The sequence below is a fragment of the Ornithorhynchus anatinus genome, chromosome 9, assembly GCF_004115215.2.
Source record: "Ornithorhynchus anatinus isolate Pmale09 chromosome 9, mOrnAna1.pri.v4, whole genome shotgun sequence".
Taxonomy (NCBI): domain Eukaryota; kingdom Metazoa; phylum Chordata; class Mammalia; order Monotremata; family Ornithorhynchidae; genus Ornithorhynchus; species Ornithorhynchus anatinus.
The window spans coordinates 52,576,260-52,592,456 of NC_041736.1; the positions used below are offsets into that span (position 1 = coordinate 52,576,260).

At 41.3% G+C, this 16,197-nt stretch overlaps 1 long non-coding RNA gene across 2 annotated transcripts in view; it reads left to right on the plus strand.

Moving 5' to 3' along the window:
- The first annotated feature begins 4 nt into the window (after positions 1-4).
- LOC103171203 overlaps positions 5-16,197 on the plus strand; it is a 59,510-nt gene continuing 43,317 nt past the window's right edge. The window contains exon 1 of one of the 2 annotated variants that reach the window (XR_005660314.1): positions 5-252. This is a non-coding gene — a long non-coding RNA (uncharacterized LOC103171203). The remainder of the gene's footprint in view (positions 253-16,197) is intronic. The other variant, XR_486650.3, reaches the window with a different exon arrangement.

Genomic DNA, 16,197 nt, shown 5'->3' on the forward strand with positions numbered 1-16,197 from the left:
TTCTTCCCGTGCCACCCAGTTTCAAGATTTCTCCAGGTCCCTACCCACCATGAACAAACATTAAAAGTAGAAAGTGAACAGTCTGGCAAGCAAAATGCGAAAGGCCATGGACGCCCAAGGTGAAGGATGACCAGGGCCTTCAGTGAAATCCTTGAGCCTTGGAACTGATCCATAGTCACGATTTTCTGTTCCTTCGTGTTCCAGGAAAGTCAAACGAGTCACAGGAATATGGATCAGCTATGGTCGAATAAGGTAACGTGAACTCAATTACCTCAATTATGCACTTTGTGTGAAATATGGAACCAAACTCTAGGAATAACCTGATATTTGTTAAATGCTAAACGCTCAGGTAGATATAAAAATCAGATTAGCAGTAGGTGCACTCAGGATTCATTCATTCATTCAGTAGTATTTACTGAGCGCTTACTATGTGCAGAGCACTGTGCTAAGCGCTTGGAATGTACAAATCGGCAACAGATAGAGACAGTCCCTGCCCACTGACGGGCTTACAGTCTAATCGGGGGAGACGGACAGACTAAAACAATAGCAATAAATAGAATAAAGGGGATGTACATCTCATTAAAACAATAGCAATAAATAGAATCAAGGTGATGAACATCTCATTAACAAAATAAATAGGGTAATAAAAATATATACAAATGAGTGGACGAGCACAGTGCTGAAGGGAGGGGAAGAGAGAGGGGGAGGAGCAGAAGGAAAGGGGGGGATTCTTGACTGCCTTTGGCAGTTGCCTTGTTGATGAAGTCTCCCACCGAAAGATGATAGGAAGTAGCGTGACTTAGTGGAAAGAGCACTGGGTTGGGAGTCAGAAGTCGTGGGTTCTAATCCCGGCTCCACCACTTGTCAGCTGTGTGACTTTGGACGAGTCATTTAACTTCTCTGTCACCTCATCTGGAAAATGGGGATTAAGACCGTGAGCCCCATGTGGGACAACCTGATTACCTTGTATCTACCCCAAGGTTTAGAACAGTGCCTGGCACATAATGCGCGCTTAACAAATACCATCATCATCATCATGATAGATGAATTTCAGTCCTGAGACTTTAGAACTGAGAACTTGCATGAAGAAATTGAGTGTAGTGATAGTGGTTGACCCATTGCCATTCACACTCTCTTAATAATAAGAATTATGGTACTTATTATGCACTATGTGCCCAGCATTGTTCTAAGCATGGGGTAGACACAGGTTAATCAACCCTGTCCCACATAAGGCTCATACTTTTTCATCCCCATTCTACAGATGAGGCCCAGCTCTTTACACTAGGCCATGCTGCTTCTGTGATTCCCTAGTCATGGTTCCATCTGATCGGCACTTCCCAGGGAATCTGGCGAAGGTTAATTTTTCCTAGCATGCCAACCTGTGGCACTGGGCCTGAGAGCACTTATAATGGGATTAGTGTACTCTCTTATTCTCCTGCACCTCTCTATGCCTTGCAGGAGTTAGAATTGCAGCCCAGGATTTCTAAAATCTAAATTTGAGTACCCTCTCTGCCCAGATTATACCATTTGATTCCACTATCAATATTAGTGCAGTATCAATTTGTATGAGCAGTATTTATTGAGCACCTACTGGGATCAGAGAACTGTACTAGTTTCTTGGGGAACAAATAAAAGTACAGTGCAACCCGGCCTTCAAGAGCCCTACAATCTAATGGCATAAGTCGGCGAGTATACCATAATTAGGAATAATAAATTAAATGTGAAGAACAGGCATAAGAGAATAAATAAATGAATAGATAATAATGATGGTATTTAAGTGCTTACTATGTGCCAGGCACTGTACTAAGCGCTGGGGTGGGTACAAGCAAATCGAGTTGGACAAGGTCCCTAGCCCATGTGCGGTTCACTATCTCAATCCCCATTTTACAGATGAGGTAACAGGCCCAGTGAAGTGACTTGCCCGAGGCCACACAGCAGACAAGTGGCGGAGCCGGGATTAAATAGATAATGGCATGAGTGCTGGGGTGAATGAAGGGATAGCCTTTCTAGGAATAGAAAAAAACAAAGAATGCCTCCAGGAGGCGATGACTTTAGAAGGGCTTCAAAGGAGGGGATGGATGTGGTTTGGAGATGGGAGGAAAGAGTGCTTTCAAGGCAGGGGACAAGGCATGAGCAAAGGATCACAAGTGGAAAAATCAGGAGAAGCAGTGCGGCCTAGTGGAAGGACACAGGCCTGGGAGTCAGAAGACCTGGGTTCAATTCCTACCTCTGCCACTTTGCTCTGTGACCATGGCCAAGTCAACTAACTTTTCTATGCCTCAGTTTTCTCATGTATCAAATGAGGATTAAATCCTACTTCCTCCTACAGACACCGTGTCCAACCTGATTATCTCATATCTACATCAGCACTCACTACAATGCTTGGCACCTAGTACGCGTTTAACAAGTTCCAGAATTAGTTATCAAGAGTGAGATTTAAGAGGTTTGTTTGGGAAGAGTGAAGACCATTCGCTTGTGTGTTGAGAGTGAAGAAAACGGGTGGGTAGAGGGAGCAAATTAATGGAGATCCTTAAAATTAGGTGATTATGTGAGAGGCAGACACAGCCACTGGAGATTTTTGAAGAGGGGAAATACAGGCATATATGTGGTAAACTGAAGAGAGGAGAGACCAAGGGCAAGGAGACCAATAAAGAGTTTAAGCAGGCCAAGACTTGTACAGATTGGGTTTCTCACACTTCCCTTTATTGGACTAAGAAAGGAAGGAAGGAAAAATGAAAGAAGGAAGGATAGTTCTACTGTTTACCATGTCCACACCAAGCAACTTGCATGACAGGGTCCAGCCCCATTCTTAATGGCTTAAGCATTTGTGGCTTTTTTTTTTTTTACATCTGATAAGCAGACTATTGGTCATTAGTGATATTTATATCACTAGGGCCCAATTAGCCTTAATTTGGGTCTATTTGCCCTCACTTTTAGCGTATTGCTCTTCTAAAGAAGCACAACAAACACTATTTTAGAATTCCATTTAAAGTAACTTCATTTTTAGACACAATAGGTAGAAATCTGCACATTGCTGTTAATAAACCAATAAGTTCAAGATGGGCAGGGACTCTGTGTATAAAACTTGTTGAATTGTATCCTCTCAAGAGTTTTGTACAGTCTCTGCACATAACGAGTGCTCAATAAATACCATCAATGGATTAACAGTATACATTTCAAGAAAAATATAACCATATAAAGCCAAGAGACCAAGGAATCATCACCACCCAACAGATTTTTGTCCTAGCAGGGGCCAGCAGGTGATATTCCTGGGTCACCATCTCCAAAGGAGTCAAAAAGAAAGGCCCACTTGTCTCCAGAAAATAGGCAGTTTCTAAATATTAACTGGGATCAACATTGGGTCATTATACTTCTGCCAAGAAGTAATTAACCAAACAGGGTTAACCGGAAAGAGATATCGAGTAATATCTGAGACAGATGACTACTAGTGAATGAGCTGTCAAAAATGATTCGGGTTTCCAAATTCTCGAGGGAAAGACATTCTTTCCTGCTGCCAACACCCTGTTATTACTGAAACAGGAAGTTTCCTAAACAAACTATGAAGTTAAGTTGGGACATATTCCTCTATCTGCTCGTAAGTGGCCTTTTAAAATGATCTGAACTGGTCATTTTTGGCTGCACAGTGGCGATCGTTTCAGATGAATGGAATTTACTTCCCGGATATCTTGAAAGCACAAAATAGACAAACCTTGCAAAGCAAATAGAATTCTGTGGGCTGATGACCTCTGAAAGTAGTCCAGCTTCAAGATTTGCATTGGTTCTGCCCACATTCACCAATGCAGCTTACCCCCCCATTCTAACCAACACTGCTTTCTTTCCCTCACCTCAGAGCACACTAAGTGGTGCACACCCAAGCCCCAGAGGTGTAATGTTGCACTGTTGGCTTAACTAATGGAGAGAGAAGGAAGTCTACTGTTTGATTTCGATGACTATTGGTTTACTGTTAACGTTTGCAGTATCACTTTGAAATGTTGTTTTAGTGCTCTGCTCTGGGTCCTTCAACAATTCCCTTAAAACGGTCAGAGGCTCCTTAATGGGGTAGAACAGATTCTCAGTACTTCTCTAAATATCAATCAAAAAGTGCTGCATGAGGGCTAGAACACAAGTATCTATCTGTAGTGAATAATAAATAGACCAGCTTTTCCACACATATTATAATGAAAACGATATTTTAAAGGAATCGAAAGGAAAGGCAATATGAATTTCAATTTAGATGTACTGCCCAGTTTGCACTAATTTTGCTGTAATTTATTTGAAACAGATATTGGCATCCCCAGTGGAAACTAGCAAATGGGGAAGAATTGCTTACTGGAGCTGTGTTTTCTTTTCTACCTCTCCCTGGTCTTGTGCCATTTGGAAACGGAGCTGAGTCTGTCTTCCACCAATGGAGAGAATGGCTCCTGGTAGTGTAATTACTGTTCCCCTGCCTTCAGTGTTTTGTGAGCCACAAAGGAGGCGATGACCTTGGTGATAGGGCCCAAGCAGAACTTGGAGTGAATGAACTGTACCCAACAAATGCATTGTTAGTGCCTCCAGAAGAAAGCTATTAACCTCTTTGGTTATTAAAAGCTCTATACTAATGTTTGACCAGTGTGGTGGTGAATGGCATGGAGAAGAACATAATAAAGATATAATGGTAATTATTATACTATTATTCATTCTTATAATGACCAATTATCAATGCTCTTGGTTCCTCCGTATACAGCTACGGTATGGTACACAATGCCACCTTAGCTAGAAAAATGTCTGCCAAGACACTGCCCCATGCTACTCATCCCACTGCAAGATTGTAGGGTACTTGATGAAATTCTTGTTTTTGAATGTTCAGTTGTTATGCAGAGCTATAAGCATATTACTGATACTCATATATTAATGGATGATGATGATATTGATGATGGTGAATTCGCAACAGTTTTGAAATTATTTTTTTTCCCTCCCGGGTGAGTGTTCTGCAGCTGTTTTTCCTTAGAGGTCAGTATTTATGTGAACTATCTACAGGAACAGTGCAACAGTAGATTTTCAGCTTGACTTAAGAAGAATAAAATGACACTAGGAGTCGGGCAAAGAGTCATTTGCCGATAGGATTTCACTGAAAAGGTGCCAGGATTGTCACGAGACCAGCTTCCCATGATTTTCCCATGCTTAAGCATTTAAAGCCTTAGCCTGGCTTGAACATAATCTCACAATCAAAGACACCGTATTTTAAATATGGAGATTTGAGAAGGGCTGGAAGGCAGTGGCTCAAGGGATTAGTAGTTGAATAGGAAGGATTTTATTTTAATAGGACTAGTCCAAACTTGATTTAGATCTGATGACTGTTTGGAAATGCACGTGAGATAAGATGGTGATCTCAGGCCATTCCCCCGAGCAGCTTGCATCACAGAAACTATTGTCAGTCACTGAAATCTTCATTAACAGAGAGACCAAGGACCACGTGGATGTTACAAAAACCAAACTCACCTTATTCCAGGATCATGGAAAAATCTTTCACAAGTTGTAAATTCATTTTACTACTCCTGAAATTAGTGAATTGAAATTTAGTATTTCTGAACAATTTTATTGTCTGGATTTCAACTATGGTCAATAAAACAAATTGTTCAGAAATACTAAATTTCAATTCAAGTGAGTGCTTAATAAATACCACTGATTGTTTAAATGGTCATACAATGAATCGTATCAGAACCTCAACAAAATCACAAATTTTGAATTATTTTCTCAGACTACTGGATTAATTTATTTAATTTATCATCTTAATTATTATTCCTGTAAAGAAATACAACTACAAATATTTATTTGAAATAAAATGGGAAATTTAATAAATTATGGGTTTTGTTTCACAATACTTTTATTCCAGTATTCCTAAACGTGGAATATTTGCTACTTTTTTTAATGGTTTTTGTTAAGCGCTTACTATGTGCCAGCCACTGTATCAATTTTGTATCAAATTTTGTATCAATCTATCAAAGCTCTGGGGAAGATACAGGCAGGATGCAGTCCATGCCCCACATAGAACTCATTTTCATAGAACCCCATTTTACAGATGAGGTAACCGAGGCGCAGAGAAGTGAAATGACTTGCCCAAGATCACAGAGCAGATATGTGGTGGAGTCAGGATTAGACCCCAGGTCCTCTGGCTCCCAGGCCTTTGCTCTTTCCATTAGTCCATGCTGCTTCTGTCTTCATTTCTGGTTAACACTCTAAAATTAAAAAAAAAAACTCCCAGGTTTTCTGATTTCCCTTAATGTGTCAGCTAAAGCGGTAGCATTTCTGAATTATCTGGAGAATTATCTCTGATTGCCACTTTGCCTTGCCAATGAAGCCAGTGCTAAATTACTAAGATAGTTTAAATGCATGTTTCAAAAAAAAATCTCTGAAAATGTACTGCACACCTAGCAGGATAAATAGTCCGATTCTGTCAGTGTTAAATTAAGGAAGCTGCATCAACTCTTTCGTGCCAGGGATAGGACAGCGATTCTTAAGTTACAGCTTCGGTCAAGAAGAGAACAGACGCGATAAGACCTGGATCACGTCCACTCAGGGCAAACCGAACAGCAGCTGAAAAACTTTAATAGAATCCACGTCTGTCAGTGGATATCTAAAGTTAGCCAGCTCATTGGGAGATCTGCTGCTATTTTTTTTTTTGTTGCAATTCGGGAAGGGCTCGTGATGGGCTGGAAATGAGTCTGCCAACTCTGTGGTATTGTGTTCTTTCCCAAGAGCTTAGTACAGTGCTCTGCATATAGTCAGTGCTCAATAAATACGATGGATTTCTTTCTTTTACTTTTCTGCCTTCTTCCCCGCTAATATCAGGTCTTAGCCCCTCTCCCCTCTGAAAATCCGTCTACTAACATTGTCCAGTCATTAAAGCACGGGCCGTGTTCTTGAAGGGCCCTGCTTTAAGGAAACCTCATCCTCACGCAAAGGGACCAAAACCATTTCTTCCCTATTATATTCTTTCTAGACAAACGTATGTGGTTGGAAGAATGGTTCCTAATTCTCCTCTCACATTCTATTTAAAACATGTAGTGAAAACACACGTTTTAGAACTGACCATATCAGCATGAAAATAATATAGTTTCAGTGTACATTTTCCTTTTGTTCTATTTACTAATGACAAAGCCTTCATTGCCGGCAGTTTTTAGTGTATTTTATATTCTCTCCCAAATCAAGCCCCAATTTTGAATTTGATGGAGGGGGATGGAATGTTTTAAAAATTCAATTTCAGTTATTCTATGCTGCAAGAATATTAGATCAGCTTGTAATGTCCAAGAAGGATGAGAGTGTATATGGGAGTGGGAAGGACCTTGGAGAGGTGGCAGATTTGGGTGGGAGTCACACTGGATAGTTTTGATTTTTGTCAACAAATTAGTAGACAGCGTGATCAGAGATTGTCCGGGGGGGGGGGGGCGCCGTGGGTGCTGAGGGTTTCAGGAGGGAGTTAGTGGCCTGGAAGAGTTGGTAGTGGGCACTGGGCATGAGTATCAATAAGGGAGGTAAAGTAGTGTTGCTGAGAGGAGAAGCGAATCAAGTGCTGGGGGTTAGTCCTGTATGGTCAAAGGAGGGGGTGGAGGGAGCTGAATTTGACAGAGATTTCTTTCACTGCCACCAGAGCCAACCCTTCTTGGACCAGGAATTTCACCACTGCTGTGCAACAGAAAAATAAACTACTCCTTTTCCTGTTCTCTTTCCCTTGCCTTCCTTTTTTCATTCCACTCCTTCTGTCCCTGTTCCTTTCCTCCCTTCTCCTCTGCTTTCCCTCTTTTCTCCCAAGGGACTCCCCTATTTTACAAGCCCCTATCCCTTCAAACCCATAATTTGACTCTAACTTGGATCTTCCGTGTGGCAAGTGAGAATTCTCCGGGGGAGTTTTACTATTTTTGAAGTTTTTCAGTGTGCAATCCCTTCTCCTAACTTTTAGATCCTTCCAAAAGAATGAACTGAGGGAAGGAAGAAATGGAAAAAACCTCAGAAAAAAAAAGGGCAGTCGTAAGTGAGCTTATTAGGCTAAGAATCAAGTCTGGCGAGAGTTGTTTGAAGAGCCAGAAAATGCAGACAGGTCTTCCGTTCCAAATGGTTGATGTGTAGTTTGTGATTTCAGCGTGTAAATGTCGGCTGTGTCCCCTGGAAAGTTCAGTGTGGCCAATTTGCTCATGCTCTTCAGACACACCCATCATATTTAACAACTCAGTCATGCATAGTCAGACATAGTCAGAGCCATTAATAAATGTTGAGCAGTATGTTGAGACTTACTACTTGTTTTTCATGAATTCTTCTAAGCCATGCATAAATGGCAATTCCAATTTCAATGTGATCTGAGAACTCACTGTCTCTTGCCTTTGTTGCTGTTTGTTGATATTTGATCTAATATTATTTTTTAAAATGTCAGGTGAATTCGGGGCACAAGAAATATTTTAGGATTGTATCTGAGGTACGGATGTTAGAACCTAGATATATGTTTAAGAAATTTAGGGCTGACGGCTGATCTTATCTGAAGAACACAGGATTTTGAGAGTTTCTCGGGTTTTTTTTTCCAGCAAGCTAAAACCTGAAAGATTTAATATCTCAGTACTTATTATTAAGAGCTTACTATGTGCAGACCACTGTAATAAGCGCTTGGGAGAGTACAGTATAACAGAGTTAGCAGATTCGTTCCCCACCTACAATGAGCTCAAAGTCTAGTGGGGGAGACAGACATTAATATAAATAGAGAAGCATCATGGCTTAGTGGAAAAAGGTCAGGCTTGGAAGTCAGAGGTCATGGGTTCTAATCCTGACTCCACCACTTGTCAGCTATGTGACCTTGGGCACTTCTCCGTGCCTCCGTTCCCTTATCTGTAAAATGGGGATGAAGACTGTGAGCCCCACTTCTATCTACCCCAGCACTTAGAACAGCGCTTGGCACATAGTAAGCGCTTAACAAATACCAACATTATTATTATTATTATATAATAAATAAATGAGTAATGTATAATACATAATTTATAGATATGTACATAAGTGCTATGATATTGAGGGTGGGGCAAATATCAAATGCCCAAAGGTCACACATCCAAGTACATAATTGATGCAGAAGGGAAAGGGAGTTAGGGAAAAGAGGGCTTACTCGGGGACAGTCTCTTGGAGATATTGCCAAATAAGCCCCGAAAGGAGGCAAAGATAGGGTTTATTCTAAACTTGTTTGGAAACTTCAGGACCTTGTACCTTAAAAGAGCTTTGTCATAGAATTTCTGCCAAACATATAGCAAGCGCTTAGTAAAGTGCCTTGGAACAGTAAACCCTTAATAAATACGACAGAATAAAGTGTAACGTGCACTGCTGTTTATTACAAACTAATGCCTATGAGCAGCTATCATTTTATGTCACTAACTTGCTAGTTTTCACATTAGTTCACATCTCAAAAGCGTTCATCCCTCTTACCTTAACATTCCTGGTACTTCTTTCTTCACAGTGCTGGTCAGTTAGTAAGATTATGTAAAATACCTTGGGAACTGATGTGAAATGTTTAGATTAGTGAAAAAAAAAGATGTAAAATACAGCCAACTCTCAATTTTCCAGGGTAATGGAGGTCAGGCCAGTGGTGATGGAAATCCACAGATAATTCCCAGATATCAATCCACCAAATTTGTTCAAAGCAGTAAAATGGCCTGATTTGAATGTCACCTCCTCTTCTGATTTCTTTTTATTTCTGGAATGATATTCGTGAACAATGAACAAGCCAAAGACAGCCAGCTAGAGGGAACGCCACAAACTGTTTAATTCTACCCTAAATAACTGAGAGGTAGTTAACTGTAGAAGAGATCAGAGATAGTTTCTGGAATTTGGGGAATTCAATAAAAATGACCAATATCACTAATCAAAATTGATCTTTACGTTTACTTGTGTCAGCATAGACTTGATGTCCATTCCTCTGAAAGCCGAAAATTAGGTCAGAAGGAAATTTTTTAAGTATATCAGCTTACAAATAGTTTTACCAGCATTTCCCATTCCTACCAGCAGCGTAGTTATTTAATGACCAAACCAAATCTTAGACTGAATAAGTTATATTTATTTTCAGTTTTTATTGCATTTTTTTGTTGCCTGCAGCAAGAACCAAGGGCCCAAACTAATTTGCATGCTTTCAAGAAAACAGTACTTGGGATATTCACATACTCTTAGTGAGATGTGTCCAATTTCCATCTTTGTACTCTTTCCCAGCAGTTAGTTCAGTGCTCTGACCATAGTAACTGCTTAATAAATATTTTTATTATAATTCATATACAGTGTAACAACAGTGAACACCTTTGGGCTTGTGGGCTTCAGTGAAAAAAGATTTCATTACAGTCAAATTTTTATGTATTCCATAAGAGTAGACAATTAGGACTTTCTTTCAAAGTATCCTTGGGTGTACTTTGATGCATATGTATGTAGCTTCACCTCATATTCGTAGGTTACCATGTCTTAGGGTCCTCTCTGTAGCTCATTGAGTGTGTAGTGATGTTTTTCTCTATGTTCTTACTATGTTGATCATACAGTATAATTATTTATGTCCATTATTCTATAAAATACATTGTAGACTGCATTGCCAGGAGACTTTTCTTTTTTCCCATTAAAGTTTCACATAGATCAGGTTTGTCAGTTTATTGAAGTCATTTATGTATTTCCATTGGCTCCATATTTCATTTCTGATGTGGTGTGAAATATTCAATTTAATTTATTATACCCAATGGGCACTCAATAAATTTTGTGTTTGATGGATGAGGGTGAGGCATTGCAGACATTTGTCTGCAGGCAAACTGAGGACCTGGGTTAATGATAGTAATAATAATTGTGATTCTTTTAAGCACTTACTATGTGCCACGTACTGTACTAAGCGCTGGGGTGGATACAAGCAAATTGGGTTGGACACAGTCTCTGTCCCACGTGGGGCTCCCAGCTTCAATTCCCATTTTACAGATGAGGTAACTGAAGCCCAGAGAAGTGAAGTGATTTGCCCCAAGATCACACAGCAGATAAGCGGCTGAGCTGGGAGTAGAACTCATGACCTTCTGACTCCCAGGTCCATGCTCTATCCACGATGCCATGCTACCAACCACCCATAAATTCACCCAGCTGTGCCCACCGCAGTCGCCACCAAAAGCGGTGGAGAAGTGGCACACTGATGCCTGCTGCTGCTGTAATATTTATAGATATCTAAATATTATTAAGGGCTTTACAGACATGAACAAATTCAGATCACTTTTACAGAATTTACAGCCTTTTCAGTGGCAGCTGTGAAAGCGGGTACAACTTCTGCGTTTTTCGGCGGCAGGCATGACTACGGCAAGGGGCACATTTATGTGAATTTATGGATGGTTGGCAACCCTGCTGAGCATCCCTGGGCTAGATTCAGGAAAGCTAATGTTGAATTCAGAGAAGATGTGAGCCTGATTCAAAGGGGACTTAAGATTAGAAGGGCATCCAGAAGCAGAATATTTAGAGGTGTCCCAACGAGGCCAACATCGTTAAAAGTCATGAAAATCAGAATAAACACAATGATCCTCAGAGTTAGAGTATTTTTAGATGGTATTTGTTAATTGCTTACTGTTCTAAATGCTGGATAGGTACAAGTTAATTAGATTGGACACAATCCCCGACCTGCTGGGGTTCACAGTCTAAGTAGGAGGGAGAACAGGCATTTAATCCCCATTTTACAGTTGAGGGAACTGAGGCACAAATAATTTAAGTGACTTGCCCAAGGTCACACAGTAAGCAATTGGCAGTGCCAGGATTAGAACCCAGGTCCTCTGACTCCCAGGTACAGGCTCTTTCCCCTAATCCATGCTGCTTCTACAAATACCTAGAAATGCAAAAATGGAATGCTGCATTCCCAGCCTGCACAGGTTTACAATACATCTGTGAACCTCTCCAGGATGACAATGCCTACTGACTCTCCTTAAGAAGTCCTGGAGCAGATGCTTGAACTCACTGCAAAAAACATTCCGGGAATATTTAAAGTAGTGACTGTGTGATATCATGCAAAAGCTGTCTTAAAATATACTAATTATATAATGCAATGTGAATACATCTAAGGATTTCAAATTTTGCCCAACCATAGGTTACTATTAGTATCATGTTCCACACACTAAAAACCCTTGATCACGATGATGGCATTTGTTAAGCGCTAACTGTGTGCCAAGCACTATACCAAGCACTGAAGTAGATACATGATATCAGTTTGGATACAGTCCCTGTCTCACGTGGGGCTCAGTCTGTCTGTCGATAAATGTCATTGATGAGTAATTGCTGGCTAGTCACCTAAAGAGTATCATAGGGAAAAGACTCCGTTTAACTTCAAATCACCTTAAATATACATTCTTCTGCTATAATGCTAGGAAACAATTCTAAGGAAGTAGATGCTCCATATAAGCATTTAAACCAATTGCCAACAACATGTTAAACTTGATTGCTACAGCAAAACTTTCAAGGAAAAAACAATTGACTTGTTTACACCATTCATCCAGAAATTCTAATGAACACAAAATTTTGTTTCTAGAATGTAATTTGCTGCTGGGAATTTAGTAGAATTTACCTTCTCAAGGAAGAAATTACCCATAATTGCTGATGATTATAGTGTATGATTTTGACCCTAAATCCTTTTTGAATTCTAGTTTTCCCTTACTCTTAATTCTTATTACTGATGATAATTTTGCTCATTTCAATGGGAACATTTGCATTCATTAGAGGTCAACCATTTTAAGCCAGGACTAGAATATGTCAAATAGAAAGCATGATTTCACATCACATTTTTATCTCTCAGGAAGCAATTGTGGGAGATAGTACTCAGAAAGTGCTATTTTCAACATTTTCTAAATTGAGTAGAAAAAAGATGTTGAAGGTGAATAATTTCCAGAGAAATGCAGAGAACATTTTGTGGTGTCATCAAGTCTCTAATCTACACTCACTGCAGTGAGAGGGTGAAACTGTCGGAAGGTGGGGAATCTTTGCTGGGCCTGTTTCCCCACTGGTGAAGGTTTCTGATCCTAGAAGAACCATCTATGGGTCATGCAAAGTGGATGGGTTTTCCAGGGCTACTGAAAATAGCTAGAAATATGGACCATGAAGCCAGCAGCAGCTGCCAAGGTCACTACCCTGGCAATCACCTGTTGGTTTAGGTCACCATGGCACATCGTAGCGGTTCTACCACTTGTCCCTGATGTGATCTTGGGTAAGTCTCTTCACATCTCTGTGCTTCAGTCACCTCATCCGTAACAGGAGGATTGAGACTGTGAGCCCCATGTGGGACATGGACTGTGTCTAACCTGAGTAGCTTGTACCTGCCCCAGTACTTAGTTCAGTGTCTGGCACATAGCCCTTAACAAATACCATAAAAAAAATCATCGGCACTAAGCCGCCGACAATTTGACCATGAATGGGTTTTGAATATACAATTCTTGTATGCGCCCGGGACCACTTACTTGTTGCATTCCGTGCCCCAGTGATAACTTGACCGGCAGAGATGGAGGAGAGTGAAAGTGACAAGTGGTCCAAACCACTAGCACAATAGTCAGTTCTTTTTCAAATGTTCTCAGTTCCAAGATCTTCACGACTGGACCAAAGCTTGTCAACCATTTATGACAGGAGAATTGTGATATCCTTTCAGAGTCGCACCTGGAAAGTTTCCAGTCCTCTACCAGTCTCAACTACAGAGAGTCAAACAGAGGCATAATAATAATAATGTTGGTATTTGTTAAGCGCTTACTATGTGCAAAGCACTGTTCTAAGCGCTGGGGTAGATACAGGGTAATCAGGTTGTCCCACGTGAGGCTCACAGTTAATGTCCATTTTACAGATGAGGTAACTGAGGCACCGAGAAGTTAAGTGACTTGCCCACAGTCACACAGCTGACAAATGGCAGAGACACTCCATTCCATTCCTAGTTTGGGCAGTGGCCAGAGAGTGGAAGGCAATATGCTACAAGTGAAAACTTCCCCGTGCCGGGCAGCAGCGGCATGGGAGAGAGCCGAGCTCGGACACTCAGGTTTACTGTGCGGAAGGAGGCGATGGTAAACCACTTCCGGATTTTGACCAAGAAAACTCTGTGGATACACTACCAGAACGATTGCAGTTAGAGGCGGGGCGTTCTGGGGGAGATGTGTCCAGGGTGTCGCTATGGGTCGGAGACGACTCGACAGCATAAGGTTTGTAGCGGAGGAAATTAGCAGGGGGGCCCAGATAGATTGGAGGAAAGGAGTTCTCTTCATGTGACGGGGATGACTGGACTGTGGCTCTCCTTCACTTGCTACGTGGCTGATGCACGTTAGTCAGTTGGAAATATTGAGCCCTTACTTCGTATAGAGCGCCATAATAATAACAATAATGTTGGTATTTGTTAAGCGCTTACTATGTGCCGAGCACTGTTCTAAGCGCTGGGAGAATACAGGGTAATCACCAACTGCTTGGGAGAATATATTAAAGCGAACACTTGCTTTATTATCATTTATTATTTTGCCACTAAGGTGGCGGCCTGCTTTGTGCTGCCACTTTTTCAACCCTTTCGCTGGGCCGAGGGAGGCATAGCACTAATCCCATTCCCGGCACCTGCCCTGTCTGTTGCTTACTCACTGCCGTCGTTCCTTGCTTTACCTGTACCAGGAGCACCTTCCTCTCTGCCGCCTGCTGCCAACCCTCTGTGCCATTCCCCACCACCAGAAAACCTGCTCGCCATTTTAGTTAAAGGAATTTCTTTCGATTTGTGGCTCTCAGTTCTATTATAATAATAATAATAATGATGGTATTTGTTAAGAGCTTACTATGTGCCAAGCACTGTTCTAAGCACTGGGGTAGATACAAGGTCATCAGGTTGTCCCACGTGGGGCTCACAGTCTTCATCCCCATTTTACAGATGAAGTAACTGAGGTCCAGAGAAGTTAAGTGACTTGCCCAAGGTCACACAGCTGACAAGTGGTTGATCCGGGATTTGAACCCACGACCTCTGACTCCCAAGACCGTGCTCTTTCCACTAAGCCACGCTGCTTCTCTATGTTTTTCGTTTGTGGCTTTCAGTCATGTTATATGGGCTTGACCATATACATGGACCCTTATTACCTGCTTTTTTCTAATGGTATTTGTTAAGCGCTTACTACGTGCCAGGCACTCTTCTAAGTGCTGGGGCAGATAGAAGGTAATCAGGGTAGACACAGTCCCTGTCCCACGTGGGGCTTGCAGTTGTAATGTCCATTTTACAGATGAGGGAACTGAGGCACAGAGAAGTGAAGTGACTGGCCCAAGGTCATACAGCAGACAAGTGGTGAAACCGGGATTAGGATCCAGGTTCTTCTGACTTCCTTCTGACTGTGGGAAGCAGCATGACCTAGTGGAAAGAGCGTGGGCCTGGGTTGTATTCTCTGCTCTGTTAGCTCCTGCTGTATGACCTTAGACAAATCACCTAACTTTCTGGTGCCCCAGTTTCCTAATCTGTAAAATGGGCATTAAATACTTGTTCTCCCTCCTACTTAGCCCGTGAGCCTGATGAGGAACATGAACTACATCCAACCCAATTATCTTGTATCTACCCCAGCGCTTAGTACAATGTTTGACAAATAGTCTGTGCTTAACATGTGCCCTAATGGTTATTATTATTTAGCCCATCTTTGTCATATCTCTTCCAGATGTCAATATTTATAAAAAAAAAACCTTCTGCAGGGAGCTAAGTTTTTTTCTTGGCCTTTTTTTTTTCCACCTTTAAGAACTAGTGGGATTTGGGAGGGACCAGAGAGTAAATAAATGGTTTAAGACAGGCCATATGTTTTTATATATATCCTGGCTTTGCTGGGACAGTTGTGGACCTTTGAAGCTTGTCCTAGGCAGATAAATAAAATCAAATGTCCAGAATTTGGACTTCTGTGGCTGCACTGGTCTGTCTCCCTCTTACTGAACCCAACTGATTTCACTCACTTTAAATATTTGCACTTCCATGTCCCCGAGCATGTCCAATATTAGCTCAAACACACTTTGGAACTTGCAGTACAAATACTTCAGAATCCTGAATGACCTTAACCCCATACTTCTTTAGCCCAGTCCCACCCCACAACCCAACCAATGTATTCTCAGAGTTGCTGAGACGGAAATGGGAGTAATGTAATTTGGGGATGATATATAACTGGCCCCGTTTTCTCCCAAAATAGTATGGCCCCCTAACTAAAAGACATCTGTAAATTA